The sequence below is a fragment of the Equus asinus genome, chromosome 9 (assembly GCF_041296235.1).
Source record: "Equus asinus isolate D_3611 breed Donkey chromosome 9, EquAss-T2T_v2, whole genome shotgun sequence".
Classification (NCBI taxonomy): Eukaryota; Metazoa; Chordata; class Mammalia; order Perissodactyla; family Equidae; genus Equus; species Equus asinus.
Window position 1 is genome coordinate 89,803,386 of NC_091798.1, and position 20,055 is coordinate 89,823,440.

Below are 20,055 nucleotides of genomic sequence, written 5' to 3' on the forward strand. Positions count from 1 at the left end.
ATTGGTGGGCATATTTCCTGATCTTTCTAGATTGAATCTTTCCCAGTTGCCTCTTCTCCATTCTCCCATTCCCTTTTGGTAAAGTTTCATTTTAGCAGCCATTCTCTGCTCAGACAGGGCCACGTGCTGAGTACAGAGCACCCAGCTGGTATTTCTTGAACCAGGTTCTGCTGTACTACTGTGTCTCTCATGGAGTTCCAGAGCTGGAAAACGAACATGTGCTGCTGGGGAGGCTGGTGCTCCAGTGGGCTTGGGTGGGACTGACTGGACGTTGCTCTGCTCAGCTCTGTCCATGGCAGTCTGGGTGCGTGACTCCAGTTATGCAGGGAGCTACCACCCAAGGCAGGTGCTTCACCAGCCTGAGGGCTCTGCTTCCTTCTAGGGGCTTCTGATAATGGCAGTGAATTTTCATCCTATAAATAAAGGATGACTCTATAAAAAGATTCTTCTTTTAAAAAAAGATATATCGGAGCCAGCTCCGTGGCCGAGTGGTTAAGTTCACATGCTCTGCTTCAGTGGCCCAGGATTTCACCAGTTAAGATCCTGGGCACCACTCATCAGGCCATGTTGAGGTGGCGTCCCACATGCCACAACTAGAAGGACCCGCAACTAAAAATATATACAACTATATACTGGGGGGATTTGGGGAGAAAAAAAAAAGATTGGCAACAGTTGTTAACTCAGGTGCCAATCTTTAAGGAAAAAAAAAAAAATATATATATATATATATATATATATATATCTCAATGATTTTCTTACCCCCAAAATGAAAGAAGCTTAATTTTCTGGGGTTTTTTTCTGTTGTTTGAAGAAAATGCTTATTATAGAAAGTTCAAACAATACATGAAAGTACAAGTAAAGGGCAAACCATGCCAAGCAGCCACCTTCTAAAGATAATTATTGCCCATATTTTTGATGATCATCATACACATATACACACAACCTTAGATATATGACATTGTATTATAAAGCATTGTTTTATTTTTTTCTTCACAATAGATTGTGGTAGTCTTTCCATGTCAATAAATTTGGATTTAGACACCTCCTTTTTAATATCTGAAGAATATTCCGTTGTATGACTGTGTTCTTGTGGATGGAATATTTTCCCAGTTATGGGTAATGCTCCATTAAACACCCTTCTGCTACACTTGTCTAATTATCTCCTAGGGTAAATGGATTAAATCTGCTGTGTCAGAGTATAAATATTTTGGATTTTCATGCAGATTGACAAAGTACCTGCAGAAAGATCAATTACCGTCTCGTAATGTAGGAAAGCCTGTCACTGAATTTCTTTAATGTTGTTCTCTAACGTATGTTAAATGATTAAATTTCCCAAACTTTTTAGCTACTTTTTTCTTGGCAAATAGACTTTGGATAACTAGTTAAGGAGAAGTTTAATGATTATTTTTGTAACTCCGGTGGTTAAACACCAAAAATGTATATCTAGTATGTATTTTCCTTTACATTATTCTAATGTGCAGTTATGTCTTTTTTTGCCTTTCATTTTAAGTAACCATCACATTGGAGGTTATGCAATTAAAACAGTGCCCTTTTTCAGTCTCTATTTTGGACAGTCTGTCATGCTCCCTAATTTCATATTACTGCTAAAACTTTGCTAAAGAGAGCTTTTTGGCAGTAAAAGTAGCAAATGCTATTTTGTAATTTGATAGAGATTTAGAGAAATCACTCGAGTTCTTATCTGGAGGTGTAATCTCCAGGTGAGTATTCTAGCATTTCCACTATGGAAGACGCACTGCTTTCATGACCTTCTCTGGTTTCTTCTAGAATGTTTTCTCCATTCGCTTCAGTCTGTGAGAGTTTTCCCAGATCCCTGTGATTAATGACCTGTTGTTCTAGCCCTTTGAACTTTATCTCCTTCATCTTGTTTGTCCATCCTCTGGTGTCACCTGAAACTTCTTACCAGTTCATTGGTTGACTGTTTATCTTTCTTTTACACTTTCTTGAGTTCATCTAATGATGAGGATATCATGTGTCTTCCTAGAAAGCCTTTTAGTGTGTGTTCTTTTACTGCCCAGGGTGCTGTAATATTTAACGTTCCCCGTGTGCTCCCTGTGTCTGGACGTTACACAGATCTACGAAAGGTAGACTTTACCTGTTGAGATTCTTGCAGTAACGAGGTGTAGGCATCTTTAGCTTGGGGGAAAAACACCAACTTGTTTGGGAGAGTTTTTCAATGTCTTGTCTCCTCATCAGGTAGAGCTTTCTAGAGGAGCTGTTGAATTTTGATTGAAAAGGGATGGAGAGAAGGGATGGCTAGAGAGGAGGCTAGACTAGAATAAAATGGGAATGAGAGGTAGGAACCAAGAGGAGGGAGGTAACTAGGATGCACAAAAAAGACATTTTGGAGGAGGTTGTTGGAGTAAATATGTCAAATTTCATTTGTTATTAGATCATAACTTATTTTTAAATGTCCTTTGTCCACGTCAGAATGGCAAAATAGAAACCTATGGGAGAAGATATACCACAATTTAGATGTGGATTGGTAAAAGAGGCAGGACTTTGATAGACTCAGTGGGCCTGCTGTCATGTCACACCCAGTCCTCAGGCTGCAGGGTGAATTAGAACACAGGGAACTTTCGGGGGGCAATGAATAATGTGCCTGCTCAGCCAACCAGCCAAATGCCAGGGTTACTGGCTGGCGTTGGCTCCTGGGTGACAATTCACATTGTTTTCCAGCAAACAGCTGGCTTTCCCCAGTGTCTGAGTATGCTCATGGTGAGTGTATGGAAATGACTCTGAGGACACTAAGGTAGCATTTAATGAACTTTTCCTTCAGTGCTATTTAATAACTACTATCTTAGTGCACTAAGTGGTGGTTAATTACTGACTCTTTGGGCCACTGGGGAACCATTTAGTAATTACTACTTCATTGCCATTTAATAAATTTCTGTCTTGTACGTTAAATAGCACTGAGCAATAATTCACTGCCTAGTCCCTGGTGGCATAAAAAAGTTAATGCTGCTTCTAGAGATGCTCATCTGAAACCAGATGGTCACTTAGGCATAGGGAAAGTAAAGGTACAATAAAATCTTTGAAATAAGCGGTCCCCAGACTTTGGGATTTCATGGACCAGTTTTCTGTGTGTGTGCGTGTGTTTTATGTTTAGAAACTGACATAAGGTTGTTAAGTTTTTTATTTTGTCTAGTTTTATTCCCCTGAAGCAGGCTGACTCAAGAGCACATTGCCCAGGGCATAGTGGGCACTTGGTAAGAATCGAGTTAGGCATTTTAGGACAGAACTTTTCCTGGTTACACCTGTTTAATTTTGTTATCATTTCATTGGAGCTCATATTAGAGATGTTAACTTTGTAAAATGTGTTATTGAATGTCGCTGACCAAAGAAATTTCACTTTATATAGGGATTGTGAGGGTTAAATAGCAAATAAGGAAGCTTTGGGAGGACCTCAAACTAGATTGTGGATGCAAGGTAAGTAATGTTGTCTGCTGACAATACTATGCAGAAATGATTCATCTTTAGATTATATTAAATTCTGGGGAATTCTCAGATGTAGAGCTGATTAATCTAAAGATAACTGATCTACAGGTTATTGTGTCTTGATTCCTGAGTTAAATTTGTGACAGATCAAAGGAGAAAATGGGTCAGTAAAAAGGATTTGGTTAAGATTGATACTTTCAAGTAGAAGCGTTAAAGACACTGCCTTTTCTGTGATTTTGCCTGTCATACGAGCCGGGTATGTTGTAAGGCGACCTGAGTTCTATCCAGGTGAGGTGGTATCGTGGTTGTGGTGGTAGCAATGATGACATAAAAGATCCTAAAAGTCCTGGTGAGTATTTTGAAGGATGGTGGAGGAGTGAGTGATAGTCGACAGCACCGAGAAGTGGCCCGTGGAACAGGTTCCTGCGATGGCTGAAGCCCCTGTCATTGCCATCTGTTTCCCAGACACACGTCATCCTGTTCAGATGCATTAATGCTTGTCTTGCATTAATGCCTGCCAGCTTTTGAAGTTGCATTGATTTCCTGGATGTCTTGTAGAATGTCTGATTTTGTCAGCTAATCAACAGTTAATTGAAACACTTTTCATTAAACTCCTCTTCCTAATAGTGTTTAAAACATAATTTAAACCCTAGCCAAGCCATGGCTTCTGTCACCTGGCTTCGGAAGCCCGTTAACACACGTAAAGTCTTCAGTGGGGCTGGATAACTTTTTCTTACTGGAAGTAATGGAAACCTCCTGTCACATTTTCTGATAAAGCACGTTGCTAAAAGATGAGTTTTTAGACACATTATTTTGTACAGGTTCATTCGGCAAATTGGTAAAGTGCAAAACTGTGTAAGCACATTGCTCAGACATAAAGTTATGTACATTCTGTTAGAAAGGTCACCATGTCTTTAATCCTAGAGGTTTATGCTCTGGTTTAAGTAGAAGGGATTTAGAGAGTTCATAAATGTGGGGAATAGAATAAACAAGAAGGATTAGAGCAGTGTTTCTGAGCAGCACTGATGGAGAACCTCATACCTCATTATTCTCCCAGGGATACTCTTGACTTTATTGTAAAACCAGCCTTCAAGAAGCTATGGAGCAGACAGGTGTTTTAATAACACAAATTAAGAGCTTAATTTCAATCCTCAGAGAGTGCATGTGATGTGGGCATGAACACAAGGGTGTCTGGACACATAGCAGTGTAGCATTTGCGTCTGTTGACTTTTTAGTTTGAGTTTCTTCAGCATCTTTACGACTGCCCCCACAAACTCTCACAGATGGAATTCTCCTGTCTCTCTGATTTGGGTTCTGAACTTGTATCTGCATGGGATCTTTTTATGATTTTAAGTGGTAGATATATCCTGTTGCACTGAAAATATTGTGTTATAATTTTACATGCCCTTTCTCTGTATTAACCATATTCTGCTCATTTTGAATAGCCCATTTAGTATTTTATCGTTTTATGTGTCATAGTGTGCTCAACCAGCCCTGTCTTAGGGCAGCTGAACTCTTTGCAGTTTGAGGCTGGCATGAATGATGCTGCTGCAAACGTCTTTAAGCAGATTGCTCCCCCTGCATTGGGGTCCCTTCTTGGGGATATATTTCCCCAAAGAGAAATCCCTGGCAAAGCGTGTGGACCCTTTTGCAGCTCTTTCACTGTGTTACTACCTCCCGTTTGCTTTAAGGGCCCTCTGACAAAATACAATGAGGAAAAAATGACTGGAAGGAAAAGGAATTGTTTTTGAGGTTTGAAGCCTTCTTATTGATAATTGAGACTTTGCTTGCTGTTTACTGATCGGTTAGTTCAGTGTCCTGGGTAAGCGCACAGGCTGTGGAGGTGGCCAGGCGTGGGTTCAAGTCCGTCACTTCACGTCAGTTTCCATCTTCAGAAATGCATAGAACAGCACCTGCCTCGTTGTGCTGGGTGGTGAGGTTTAGATGAGAGAATGTGCCGTGGAGTGAGGAGTTGGCACAGACCTGGCTCATATTCAGTGCTCAGTGAGTGAGACCTGCTGTGATTTGCTCTGACCAGGGGGCCTGTGGCAGCAGACCTGTGAGGTGGGGTTCAGGCAGCGTTGGCAGGTTGTTCCCCAAAGTCCTTGGCTCTAGGAGTCTTCTTGGGTGCGTGTTCACTGAACTCCGGTCAGCGTTCTTCTGCCGGGGGTCAGTTCTCACAGTGGCTCGTTCTCAGGCTTGTATGGGAATGGATATTGGTGTCTAAGGGTCCCTGTGACTTAGAATCCCCCACAGGCAGATGTTTGTTCTTTAAGAACAAATAAATAAGAAATAAATCTAATAAGACTATCAGCCATCTCTACGTAGCAAACTTATGCCATTCTTTTCTGGTACCATACTTCTTTGTTTGGGTAATAAAAGGAGAATTTGAGAAAGATGTGTTCCTTTCAATCCTAGATTTCCTTATCTTGAATAAAATGCCTTTAGAGAAGCTGGCGAAGAAGAATTTTAAGCTGTTTGTGTTTCGTAAGAAAATGTTGCACCTTCTACTTTCCTGTGACGTTAACAGAACTCTTTTTACCTTACAACCGGCTAATTTGAAAAAGTCAAAGAAGCGTCAGTGTCCTTTGGGCCTTATTTTTATTTTTTTCTATTTCTCTTCTTCACGGCCGTCATCAGCTCCCTTGACTGTGTGTGTTTCTGGATCAGTGATTTGTCCTTCTCGCTCCAGAGTAGGTATCAGATAAGCCTTCCTTTTCTGGAAATTTCAGTGGGACCCCTTTTAAATGTGGTACCAAATTTCTTTAGCGTTTTTAGAGGAAGAGCCTAAATGTGTGTGTGTGCGTGCATGTGTGTTTTCCGCATTGATTTATTTTTTGAAAACATTTTTTGCTTTTTTGGTTTTGAGTTTGACTTCCCTGCCTGTTGGCTGCCACGCTGAGGTCCGGCTACAGCATTTACAGTTGTTCAGCAGTGTTTAACTAGGGGTGTGGTGGCTCTCTGCCTCTGTGTTTCCACTGCTGGATGAACCGAGGAAGTGAGGAAGGACTTTCCCGTGAGGAGACCGACGGGTTGGAGAGGTACCTCCTCCTACCCGCCTCCTGAGACCCCTGGCTTCTCTTCTTTCTGCAGCAAGTTAGCAGGTGGCCTGGAGAACGCAGTGGAGCGGGGCTTTCATCCTCCGTTCAGCCTAGCCCTGAAGAGGGCTCGTGAGGGGCGGAAGGTTTGCGTGTGTGCTTTTCCTCCTGGTGCCATTGAACTCAGTGGTGGGGGGTGTTTGCTGCATGGAGATGGTTGGTACTCTTGTTAGATTTAATCTTTATTTGTTTTTAAAGAAGAAACAGCTCCCTGTTGGGGAGTCTGCCTAACTCACCAGGCCCTTCACTATGAGTCTTAATTCGTGTACAAGCCTGAGAATAATTTACTCTGTTATGGGCGCTTATCCTGGGCAGAGGAATTTGGTGAATGATCCATGACTCGACGCTCTTGGGAGCTTCTGCTCTGGGACCTGCGTTCTCAATGGTGGTTTTGTGAACATGGTAGAATCATCTCAGGTTAATAAATCTCGAGGCAAATCAAATCACCCCTTCAAGAAGAGGCATCTGTTCTGTTACCTCCCCCTCACAGAGAAGTCAAGGGTCCAAATATTTATCACCCTCGTTGACACCTCATCCCTCCTTTCATCACCAGACCAAATGGTGGGAGTTGTTCTACTTAATTGTGTTTTCACAGTTTTCCCTCTGAGGCTTCCCTGCCTGTTGTTACTTGATCTTTCCGACTTGTGTGCCCTCCTGGCCTGCAGGGTCACTCTTACGTGGGGGTTGGGCAAATGGCAAACATGCTGGTCAAGTGTAGAGCAGATTTAAATGTGATTTCCTTTTCCTTTTTAGTCCTTTTGGAGTTTCAGTTAACTTTTTTTTTTTTTAACAGCTAATTTGAGTTCAGATACAGGCCACAATGGAGCAGTGTCCTGGTCATCTGCTATTTATGTTCCATTGTGGAAAGTATTTTCTTAACCAGAACATTTACTTTAGTTGCCAACTTCATAGTATCTTGTTAGTAATCTCTCTCTGAGGGGGTGAGTATATAGTCTGATTGCATCATTAGTCATTTATGTCTCTGAAAGCTTTATGATTTGATTTTTGAAACTCAGAAAGTAGAGAAATAATCTTTTGACTCAGGTTATAGTTTTGGCTTCTCTTTTTATAACTGAAGAGTTTACTGATTAACTCTTACTGTGAAACTTTGGTATGGCCGTATATTGGGAGAGTAAAATGAAATAAAGGGCTTTTGTTAGAATTGGTATCTGGTTTGCTCACTTGACAAGAATATACTGTATTTTTGTTATTTGAAAGGCTCATCTCACAGTGAAAAACCTAACCTTAAAATTTTCAAAACTATTTAGGAATTTAGCAGGTGCAATGCTCTCAACTTTAGTCTTTCAAAATAATTTTCGCACATGAAAAATCTCCCTTTGTTTCATCTCCTCTGTTTCCCCAGGTAGCAGCTCTTTCTGAAGAGTATCTTGCTTGCTCATTATTAATCTAAATGAGAGATTAATTGCTAAAAGTCACAGTTAAGATTTGCTTGGTCAGAGCAACTCATTTGCCTACCTCACCAGGCCCTTCACTGTGAATCTTAATTCATATAAAAGCCTGAGAATAATTTGCTCTGTTATGGTCACTTATCCTTGTCAGAGGAATTCAGTGAATGATCCATGACTCGACACTCTTTAGTCAGAGATTTGACTCTAAATAGTCACTTCAAAAATTCTATCTTTTCAGGCATTTTCTAAAGAGAACTCTAGAAATTGCCAATAATTTGGGGGACAATTTGAAAAATCCCAGATTTAGGCTGGCCGAGGCAGTTATCCATACAGAAGGTTATCTCCCATTGTGCTCATCATTATGCCCTTATCTGTGCCAAATCAAAGTAGGCAGGATTCCAAGGCTAGATGGTAAGCCTTTTTTTTTTTTTTAAATTTTATTGAGGTCACATTGGTTTATAACATTGAGTAAATTTCAGGTGTACATTATTATATGTCAGTTGCTGTATAGACTGCATTGTGTTCACTACCAAAAGTCTAGTTTCCATCCATCACCATACTCGTGTGCCCCTTTACCCCTTTTGCCTTCCCTCCAGCCCCTCCCCCTCTGGTAACCATCAATCTCTTCTCTGTATCTATGTGTGTGTTTGTTTATCTTCCAAAGATGAGTGAAGTCATACAGTAATTGTCTTTCTGTCTGACTTATTTTGCTTAGCATAATACCCTCAAGGTCCATCCATGTTGTGGCAAATGGCACTATTTCACCTTTTTTTGGGCTGAGTTGTATTCCATTGTATATATGTACCACATCTTCTGTATCCATTCATCTGTTGATGGGCACTTGTATTGCTCCAAATCTAGGCTATTGTGAATATTGCTGCAGTGAACATAGGGGTGCATATGTGTTTTCAAATTAGTGTTTTCATGTTCTTTGGATAAATAGCCAGAAATGGAATAGCTAGATCATATGGTATTTCTATTTTTAATGTTTTGAGAAATCTCCATACTGTTTCTTTTTACAGAGGCTGCAGCAATTTACGTTCCCATCAGCAGTGTCTGAGGGTTCCCTTTTCTCCACATCCTCTCCAATACTTATGTCTTGTCTTTTGATAATAGCCATACTGAGGTGTGTGAGGTGCTATCTCATTGGAGTTTTGATTTACATTTCCATAGTAATTAGTGACGTTAAACATATTTTCATGTGCCTGTTGGCAATCTGTATATCTTCTTAGGAAAAAAATGTCTTTTCATATCCTCTGCCCATTTTTTGGTAGAGTTGTTTGGGTTTTCTTTGGTGACTTTATGAGTTCTTTGTTGTAGAGTTGTATGAGTTCTAGTATATTTTAGATGTTAACCCCTTGGTGGATATATGATTAGCAAATATCTTCTCCCAGTTGGTGGGTTGTCTTGTCATTTTGTTGATGGTTTCCTTTGCCATGCAAAAGCTTTTAGTTTGATGTAGTCCCATTTGTTTATTTTTTCTTTGGTTTCCCTTGCCTGAACAGACATGATATTCAAAAAGATACTGCTAAGACCGATGTCAAAGAGAGTAGTTTTATGGTTTCAGGATTTACATTCAAGTCTTTAATCCATTTTGTGTTAATTTTTATGTATGGTGTAAGATAGTGGTCCAGTTTCATTCTTTTGCATGTGGCTGTCCAGTTTTCCCAATACCATTTATTGAAGAGACTTTTCTTTCTCCATTGTATGTTCTTGGCTCCTTTGTCAAAAATTAGCTGTCCACAGTTGTGTGGGTTTATTTCTGGGCTTTCAGTTTTTTTCCACTGATCTGTATGTCCCTTTTTCTGCCAGTACCATGCTGTTTCGATTACTGTAGCTTTGTAGTATATTTTGAAATAGAGAGAATGATACCTCCAGCTTTGTTCTTTTTCCTCAAGATTGCTTTGGCTAATTGCGGTCTTTTATTCTTCCATATAAATTTTAGGAATCTTTGTTCTATTTCTGTGAAAAATGTCATTGGGATTTTGATAAGGATTGTGTTGAATATGTTGATTGCTTTAAGTAATATGGACATTTTAACTATATTGATTCTTCCAATCCTCAAGCACAGATTATCTTTCCATTTCTTTGTCTTCTTCAATTTCTTTCAATTGTGTCTTACACTTTTCAGTGTGCAGGTCTTTCACCTCCTTGGTTAAATTTATTCCTAGATATTTTATTCTTTTTGTCGTGATTGTAAAAGGGATTGTGTTCTTGATTGTTCTTTCTGCTAGTTCATTGTTAGTGTGTAGAAATGCAGCTGATTTTTGTATGTTGATTTTGTACCCTGCAACTTTACTGCATTTTTAATTATTTCTAATAGTTTTTTGGTGGATTCATTAGGGTTTTCTATATAGAGAATCATGTCATCGACAAATAGTGACAGTTTTACTTCTTCCTTTACAGTTTGGATACTTTTTATTTCTTTTTCTTGCCTAATTGCTCTGGCCAAGACCTCCAGTACTATGTTGAATAGGAGTGGTGAGGGTAGGCACCCTTGTCTTGTTCCTGTTCTCAGAAGGATGGCTTTCAGTTTTTCACTGTTGAGTATGATGTTGGCTATGGGTTTGTCGTATATGGCCATTGATTATGTTGAGGCACTTTCCTTCTATACCCACTTTAATGAGAGCTTTTATCATAAGTGGATATTGAATTTTATCAAATACTTTCTCTGCATCTGTTGAGATAATCATTTGATTTTTATTCTTCATTTTGTTAATGTGGTATATCTCATTGATTTCTGGATGTTGAACCATCCCTGTATCCCTGGAATAAATCCCACTTCATCATGGTGTATGATCCTTTTATTGTATTATATTCGATTTGCTAATATTTTGTTGAGGATTTTTGCATGTATGTTCTTTAGCAATATTGGCCTGCAATTTTCCATTTTTGTGTTTTTCTTGTCTGATTTTGGTATCAGGGTAATGGCCTCATAAAATGAGTTAGAAAATGTCCCTCCTCTTCAGATTTTTCAGAACAGTTTGCAAAAGAGAGGTATTATGTCTTTGAATGTTTGGTAGAATTCACCAGAGAAGCTGTCTGGTCCTAGACTTTTGTTTTTTGAGAGGCTTTTGATTACTGTTTTAATCTCTTTAATTGTGATTGGTCTATTCAGATTCTCTGTTTCTTCTTGATTCAGTTTTGGGAGATTGTATGATCCTAAGAATTTATCCATCTGGTCTAGTGTTTCATTTAAGGCCAGTGTTTCCTGTTGACTTTCCGTCTGGATGATCTATCTGTTGATGTGACATGTTAAAGTCTCCTACTATTATTGTATTGCTGTCAGTTTCTCCCTTTGGGTCTGTTAATAGTTGCTTTATATACTTTGGTGCTCCTATGTTAGGTGCATATATTTTAATAATTGTTATGTCTTCTAGGTAGAATGTACCTTTTATCGTTAGATAATGTCCATCTTTTTCTCTTGTTATCTTTTTTGGCTTGAAGTCTATTTTGTCTAAGTATGGCTACACCCACTTTCTTTTGCTTGCATTTGCTTGGAGTATCATCTTCCATCCCTTCACTCTAAGCCTATGTTTTTCTTTAGAGCTGAGATGCGTCTCCTGGAGGCAGCATGTTGCCGAGTCTTGTTTTTTAATCCGTCCAGCCACTCTGTGTCTTTTGATTGGTGAAATCAATCCATTTATATTTAGAATGATTATTGATCGATGAGGGCTTAATGCTGGAATTTTATCTTTTGTTTTCTGGTTGTTCTATATTTCCACTGTTTCTTTTTCCTTGTGTTTCTGTCTGCCATTTTACTTTGGTAGTTTTCTGTGATGTTTTTCTCTGTTTCCTCTCTATTTATGATTTGTGACTTTGCTTTGATTTTTTGTTTTGTACGTACTGTGAGATCTGTATGAAAGATCTCATAGATGAGAAAATTCTTTTCTGCTGATTACTTCTTATCTCCATTAGCCCATGCAGGTTCCTTTTCCTCCTCTGCTTCAATGTTTTTGTTGTCACAATTTATCCTTTTTTGTGTTGTGAGTTTGTTACTAAATTGAAGTGGTTATAATTATTTTTGATGCTTTCTTTCCTTTTAGCTTTTATGTTATAATTAAGTGTTCACTAACCTATTCTGATATATAATTTCAGTTTTCTGATTCTGTCTATTTATTACCTTGCTGAGAGCTTTGTAAACTTTTGCCTTTTTGTTTCAGGTACAAGGGCACTTTTCAACATTTCTTGTAAGACAAGTCTAGTGGCAATGAATTCCTTCAGCTTTTGTTTGTCTGGGAAAGCCTTTATTTTTCCTTCATATCTGAAGAATAACTTTGCTGGATAGAGTATTCTTGGCTGATAGTTTTTGGCTTTCAATATTTTGAACATATCCTTCTACTCTCTCCTAGGCTGTAGAGTTTCTGATGAGAAATCCGTTGATGGCCTGATGAGGGTTCTTTCGTAAGTTATTTTCTTATCTCTGGACACCCTTAATATTTTTTCTTTGTCATTGACTTTTTTTTTTTTTTTAAAGATTGACACCTGAGCTAACAACTGCTGCCAATCTTCTTCTTTTTTTTCTTCTGCTTTTTCTCCCCCAAATCCCTCCAGTACATAGTTGCATATTTTAGTTATGGGTCTTTCTAGCTGTGGCATGTGGGACAACACGTCAGCATGGCCTGATGAGTGGTGCCATGTCCGCGCCCAGGATCTGAACCAGTGAAACCCTGGGCTGCCAAAGCGGAGTGTGCAAACTTAACCACTTGGCCACGGGGCTGGCCCCCTTTGTCATTAACTTTTCACAGTTTTAATATAATGTGTCTTAGAGAAGGGTTTTTTGTGTTTAGATAATTAGGAATTCTATTAGCTTCATGTGCTTGTATATCCAGTTCCTTCCCCAGCTTTGATAAGTTCTCAGCTATTATTTCTTTGAGTAAGCTTCCTGCTCCTTTCTCTCTCTCTTCTCTTTCTGGGATATCCATTATCTTTGTGTTGCTTTTCCTAATTGAATCAGATATTTCTCATAGAAATTCTTCATTTTTAAAAAATCTCAGTTCTCCCTCCTCTTCCATCTGAATCATTTCTAGATTTCTATGTTCAAGCTCACTTCTGTGTGGTCTGCTCCCTTTTCAATGCTTTCTGCTTTATTTTTCATCTCATTAATTGTGATCTTCATCTCCAGAATTTGTTTGTTTTTGTTTTTTGTTTTTTTTTAGAGTTTCAATCTCTTTGGTGAAGTACTCCTCCTGTTTATTAATTTTATTCCTGACCTCATTGAACTGTCTTTCTGAACTTTCCTGTAACTCGTTGAGTTTCTTCATGATGGCTATGTTGAATTCTCTGTCAGTTAGATCACAATCTTCTGTGACTTCAGGTTTTGTTTCTGGAGAGTTGTCATTTTCTTTCTGTTCCACCATGTTATTGTAGTTCTTCATGGTGCTTGATGAGTTGATCTTCTGCTGGTGCATTAGTAGTAGTAAACACCTTTCATATTTAGGTAAGGCTTTGGTTACTTTGATTGTGAGCTGCTTCTGATCGTATTTGAGAGCCTGCATATACCACCTCCCACTGCCTCTGCTAGAGGCGTCGTCAGTGGTCTCCTTGTGCTGTGTGTGCCTCCAAGGCTGCTGATGCCTTGCTGCTTACAATTGTGGCAGTCGTGGGTGTTGCCACTGGGGTCACCAGGCTGCAAGCACTTCTGCTGCTTCTAGTGTTGCCTGGGTCTTGCGTTCTCCCACTGGCTCTTTGTGGGCTCTTGATGAGCTTGAGTGCCGCTTCCTTGTGCACCACCTATGCTGTTTTTCTGAGCTATCTTGGGGTGCTGGTACCACCACCGCCAGGGGCCCTGTGTTCACAGGAGTGACTGCCACTGCTATGGACCCAGGGTCTTGTATATAGCCCCCACTGCTGGTAGAGCTGGTGTCAGGGATGCTGCCATTGGGGGCTGGGTTCTGGGTTCTGCTATGGCTCCTGAAGCCACCTGCCTGCTTAGGGAGGAGGAGAGGCTCAGCCGTAAGCACTGGAGCTTCTCTTGTAGCCTCTGGTCTCTGGCTCTGGTGCACTTTTTGAAACCTCAGGTCAAGGCATCACTGCCCCTGCTGGGGATATCCAAATTTTGGATATAGCTCTTGCTACTAGAAAGACCAGGGTTGGAGTTTCAGCTGCCTATGGGGTGGTCGGGGGAGGCTAGGTTGCTGGCACCACTGTGTTTCCCAAAGCCTTAGGTTATGGGCACCACTAATCACTGCTGAGGATTGGGTAGGGGCTAAGCCCGAGTGCTGTTACTGCTCCTGCAGCCTCTGGCCACTGGTGCATGCCAGTATGCTTTTTGAAACCTCAGGTCAAGGTGCTACTGCCACTGCCAGGGGTATTTGCATTTGGATCACTGCTGCTAAGCCAGTGGAAGGAGGATGCTTCCCCAGTTCCACTGCCTCCTGGAGGTTTAGTCCACCCACCTTCAGATGTATAAGTGTGTGAATCTCTCAGGCATTCTGGTATGCTGTGTAGGAAGTCCTTTGTTGGTCCATGGATGGTCCTATTGGTTGTAACTTAGAGGGGAAAGACGAAGAGGATAACTCACTCCACCATGATGCTGACATCATTTCTATAGTAAACCTTGATGTTCATTATTCATTTAATCATTGAACTGGTAGGCAGAGCCTGTGTGTGGACATATGCTTTCTTAATAAAGCTCCACATGCTAAAAGGAAGGTTTGCCCTTGGCTCTTCAATCTTGGGAAGTTTTTATCTCTAGGAATCATGGAAGTCTCAAATAAAATCCTGTTCACGTTAATTGAGAAAATAAGACTATATCCATAATGGAATGATGTAGTATAACAAAATAGCACACTGTGCCAAAAGGGGCTGGAAGTGAGTGCGATGGGCTGGGGAGTGAGGTCCCCACGAGGAGAGGGAGCTCAGCATTTCCTGTGACTTGTTGCTTGAAAAACTGGGGATAACTGGACTTGGATTATCTAACAAGTCTGTTACTGAAATTACTGTATGTTAAAATTTTGTGAAATAAATGAAACTCATGTTTGGAGACTTTGCACAAATGTAATAGTGCTTCACCATGAAAACAAGGTACTTTTTTTTTTTTTTTACTTTGGAATGTTATTTGAAATACAACATGGAAGACAACAATTCGTGAAGTTATTGGTCTAATCAGTGGATAGAAATTCATGATTATCCATTGTTCTCATTTGAGAATACTTTGAAATTGAGAAAGCAGGATTCTGGAACTCTTCTGGAATGCTGTCTCTCCCAGATGGCAACATTAGACAAATCTGGTTTGAGCAAGTGAATTAAGTTGTGCTATGAAAAGAATCTCACTGTAAGGTTGTCTTGACCCAGAAGTTCCCAAATTATCTCTGTTATGATATTCTAAGTCTTGATAGATTTCACAAAAGAAATACCTAAGAGTTTTGCTTATTAAGTACAAACCACCTAATAAGTATTTATGTTCTAACAACTTTGTTGCCATTTGAAAAAGTAATACATATAAATTGGAAAAAATGTTTTTTTCTTTATAAAATTTTTAAATTGATTTCATTTTTGAATAACCACCATTATTTACAAGTGGGATGTGTCCACCTGTTGGGCATTCAGTTAGATTGGACGCTCCCACCCTCATTTCCTGTTCCACATTGATTGCCACATATACTTGGCTTTTTATCATAGCAGTTACAAAAAACCCATTTTCACAAAGATATGATGTCTTCAAAGAAGAATGTAATGCAGTCTGTGAATTAACTTGAACTAGTAGTTTGTACAGTATTCAGCAATTCACTGTGTTTTCTTTGAAAAATTGGAATACCTCTCTATCCTCCTGTGGGTTCACTGTGGCTCTCCAGGACACCTTGGCACATAGTGTGGGAACTCTGGTCTTACCCTGTATTTGTTCTCTATAACTAAGTCAGAGTTGTCTTACAGGGCCTGTATATGTAACTGCGTTATCTGAAAGTTGACTTCCATTGTTATTTAGTTTGTTGTCAAATTTTGGTGAGCAACATAAACATTTCTAGACTCTGCCTCCTGGAAATTCTGATTCATTACATTTGGGATGAGTGGGTGGAATCCAGGCATCTGTATTTTTAATGAGCTTGCCTGGTGATACTAATGCATATGAAATTTGAGAGCACTGAATTCTGTCACATCCCTGAGCTCAGGGACCATGTTACTCTTCACTTAAATCTCTTCTTATTCTTATAGCATAATGTACACTTGACAAATGTTCATTGAATGCATTGAACTTACTTAGTGTTTCTTATTTCACTTCTCTCTTCTTCCCAACTTTTCTTTTGTTCTTTCCCTTAAAAGGGAAGAAAAAGAAGGAAGGACTGCATCTTAGAGAGTTTGGTGACTTTCCAAGCCTGTTGTTCACAGTCTTCCCTGTTCCACCCTGCCAGTGTCTCACTCTCAAATCTTTTCATCCTGTTGAAGCAGTCTGCTCCTCTCCTGAGACACTTGGTACATCTGTCTCCACCTTTCCTTGCTCTGTCCCGTACTAAGAGACGTAAGTTTCCTAACTGTGAAAACTCGGGGTTTGGGAGAAAATTGAAAAAAATATATGTGTGCTAGGCTGGAAGAGGCTTAGATTATTATTGGATGCAGTGCTCCCATTTTAGAAGTGAGGAAACCCAGGGGAGAGATGCAATGTACCTGAGGTCACACAGGAGGCGAGAAGCCAAGGTTACAAAGTTCACCTCCTGGCTCCATGCCCGGGGCTGTTTCCACGCCACCCCAGGCCCACCTGGTTTTGGGGTGGGAGAGGGGGCAGGGGCTGGGGGGAACTGGATGGCCCGTGAGTTTTCTGAGTCCCACAGGTGATTCTGACGTGGAAGAGCTGGGGACTTGGCTTGGCGGTTTGCTTTGCTCACGGAATTATCACGTTTGGTATGGTAAATATTACTTTGTGATTTATTTAGTCAGTACTTACAAATTGAATTTCCTTTTAAATGTTTGAAGTTTGGTTTCATATGAATTTACAGACTGTGGAACATGGACAACTTAGAGTCACATAATTTTTGTGTTTAATGGGAAGAAGGAAAAACTTGAGAGCAAAAGAAACAGTCAACATTATCATAAAAGGAGGAATGGGTCGTCTCTGGATGTTTGTTTATAAATTATATTCTACTGGTGTCTAGTGTGGCTTCCTGGGCTTGGGCGGCGTTTGCCTACTCAGAGCCTCTTTCTCCATCTGGGTTCCCAGCTGCCTTCTGACTGGTTGGGCTCTGGGGGGGCCTGACTTTTGGACAGCCGGGACAAGGCTGTCGTAGACAGTTTCAGACAGCAGCATGACACATGCACCCCAAGCAGACTGGAGTGATTAGATGAGAATCAGGATTGCCCGGGGAAGATCAGTCAGTTTTACTGTGCTTCTCATTTTCACATTTCTGGCATATTTTACAAGAGGTAAGACTAACGTATGTTGAAGGAAAACTGGGCACTGTGAGACTCGTGAAAAATACTCTTGGAACTTTTCAATCCCAGGGCTACCTCATTCAGATGTTCAGTTATTCACTCATGCCTGCTTGCTTCATTCATTTATTCGACAGAGTTAAAATCTCTCTGAGAGGTCCTCCTCTGAGCACCTTCATATCTCCTGTGAGATGATGCTGAGCGGGGTGATCTTAAACAGGCTGTGTGTTTGGAAAGTCCTGCCTTTTGAATGGAACCTTTCTCATCCTGTCTTTCTTGAGAAGTAATCTTGTAGTTGTGCATCTTTTCAGTTCAATTTCAAATAATATTTGTCTGGCCTTAATTGTAGATGTTATAATGATATCATGAAAGAGGAAAAGAAATTTGGAATTTGGATGTCATATCCGGTTGCTTATAATTTATTATAACTTGTAATCCCTTTCTTCAGTTCAGTCCAGAAGAGCTGGAGAATTGAGAGTGCTGCTTGTTTTTTCCCCCTAAGTGATGAAAGAATCTTTCAGCGTTTTATCTACTATAATGAAGAACAAATTTTACTTAAATCCACAAATAAGAGTGATGTTACTTAACACCATTATTGTTCATTTAAACTCCCCTTTCTCTCAGACTACCGTTTGCCAGAAGCGCTTCTAAGGAAAAAATACCCTAAGTTTGAGTTTCTTTGCTGGCTTTTCCTGTCTGGAATTCCCTCTAAAGAGGGGCAGTTTCAGAGAGAAGGAATGCCGTGGATCTCCTGATGCCGTCCTGAACAGCCAGGACTGCTCATCATGTCTCTTGTTATGCCTCTCCTTACTGGGACGTCATCTACCATGATAGAAAGGACATGCGTATTTCGGGCAGCAGAAATCTGTCCTCTTGCTGTAGTAAGGTTGCCTTTAAGCACTGACGTGGCTTAAACTGCATTTGACCTGGTGCTTCGGATTCAAGCCAATAGGTGACTCATGATTTCAGATGTTTGGTTTGCGTTGTTACAGTTGAAGCAATCTGTAAGGAAAATAGAAAATCCCGTTGTAAAAATATAGTCTGTCTCCAGGAAGGAGAATCCCCGTGTCCTGACCGGAGGTGGCGTGTCTGCAGACGGCTCGTCTTACTTGTTTTACCTTAGATCCTGGTTTGAAGCAGTCCTGGAAAACGTCCCTCGGCACACGTGTAGATGGCATTGCCGATTATGTTTACATTCTTGAATGTGAGCTCAGAACCTGCTTCGTATGATGTTTGCTATCTTGTCACTGAGAGAGAGTTGTCGACCCTGAGGATAGGCCAGCCAGGTGCCGGTCACCAGGCTCTGTTCTGAGAGAGAGGAAAGAACACAGAGCTCGACCCCATTGCGCAGGTTAACCTCATCAGACAGTTTCTCTCTGAAGTTTGAGATGTGACATGCATTTTATATTCTTTGTTTGGTAGTTGGAGGCTGTCCATTTTCTATGAATGTTTGGCTTTCTAGACTCAAAGACTATTGTAAAATGTCATTTTTAAAAATTATCTTTAACTTTTGCACTATGATTTTAAGTAAAACATCCTGCTAACTTGTCAATTTGTGTCTTTTCTTTTTCCTGTGTCTTGGTTCTTAACCATCCCGGGGGAACACTTAGGAGGAATGATGGAATGCCTCTCCAGTGTGCTACAGGAACTCTTCAGGATTTGTGGGGCTGTGGCTTTGAACTGACTGTTGCATGTCAGTTTAGACTTACATGTTATTACCTTATTATAGAATTTTGATTAATTTGTTAGATGGTGACCCTGTGTCAGATGATTGTTTTGAGAGCTTTCAGCTGGGTGACTAAAAGCTTCTATCTAGCGAGTGTACGCGCCAGGAGCTTTATTTAATCTTCACAAATACACTAGCCAGCATGTATTACAATGCAGTGGATAGCCAGTACTCAGGTTAATTAACATGCCCAAAGCCGCACAGCTAGTAAGGAGGAACTGTGAGAGCTGACATCTTACCCATGGCGGCCTGACTCGGAGGATGTCTCTACACCAGGCTTCACTCCCTCTGTCACTCAAGGCAAGGAGGGCAGAGCTGCCACGCTACATGATGGGAACATCTTCAGCCTCTCTCCTTGTCTAGTGATAGGGAAGTAGCCACCCTTTCAGAGAAGCAGGATGGCACAATGATTAAGAGCGAGGACGACTGCCTGGCTCCCACATGGACGAGCTCTGAAACCTTGGCCAAGTTCCTTAACTTCTTTAGCTTGCTTTCTCTATCAGTGGATGAGACAGTACCTGTGGTTGGGAGGCTTAAGTAAGTTACTATCTGTACAGTGTTAGAAGAGTGGCTCATGATAAGCATTATGCAGGTGTTTGCTGTTTTTGTATTGTAGGGGAGGAAGACATTTCCTCTTCCCAAATGTGGGTTCGTCTGGCCGGAGAACGAATTAAATTCACATGAGACAGAATAGCAGGAGAAAATTAAACAAAGCTTTATGAGGAACCATGGCCCAGGGCCTTTCTTCCCGAAGGAAGAAAGAGCACCGAAGAAATGGGGTGCACAGAGTGGTTCTATACCCCCAAACAGGATATTTTACATTTGATTGAAATGTCCCTCCCACAATAGTCACAAGATTGCCCTGTTGGCACAGCGCTTGATGGACACAGCAGGTAGTGGTCTGCTATGTCAGTGGGCATAGCAATCAGTTCCTAGCCTAAGGAAAGATGCTTAATCCTTAAAGAAATGCCAATGTTGGGAGGGGGAGGGAAGTCAGTTACAG

General features: G+C 40.5%; 1 protein-coding gene across 43 annotated transcripts in view; it reads left to right on the forward strand.

Annotated features, from left to right (window-relative positions):
* Positions 1-20,055, forward strand: part of LHFPL2 (LHFPL tetraspan subfamily member 2) — a 158,057-nt gene that overhangs the window by 33,199 nt on the left and 104,803 nt on the right. For 4 of the 43 annotated variants that reach the window (XR_011506029.1, XR_011506030.1, XR_011506005.1 and 1 more), the window contains one exon: positions 12,316-12,367. The exons of the other annotated variants lie outside the window; for them this stretch is intronic. The gene's annotated coding sequence lies outside the window, so the exon portion shown is untranslated. The remainder of the gene's footprint in view (positions 1-12,315; positions 12,368-20,055) is intronic. 43 annotated transcript variants of the gene reach the window in all.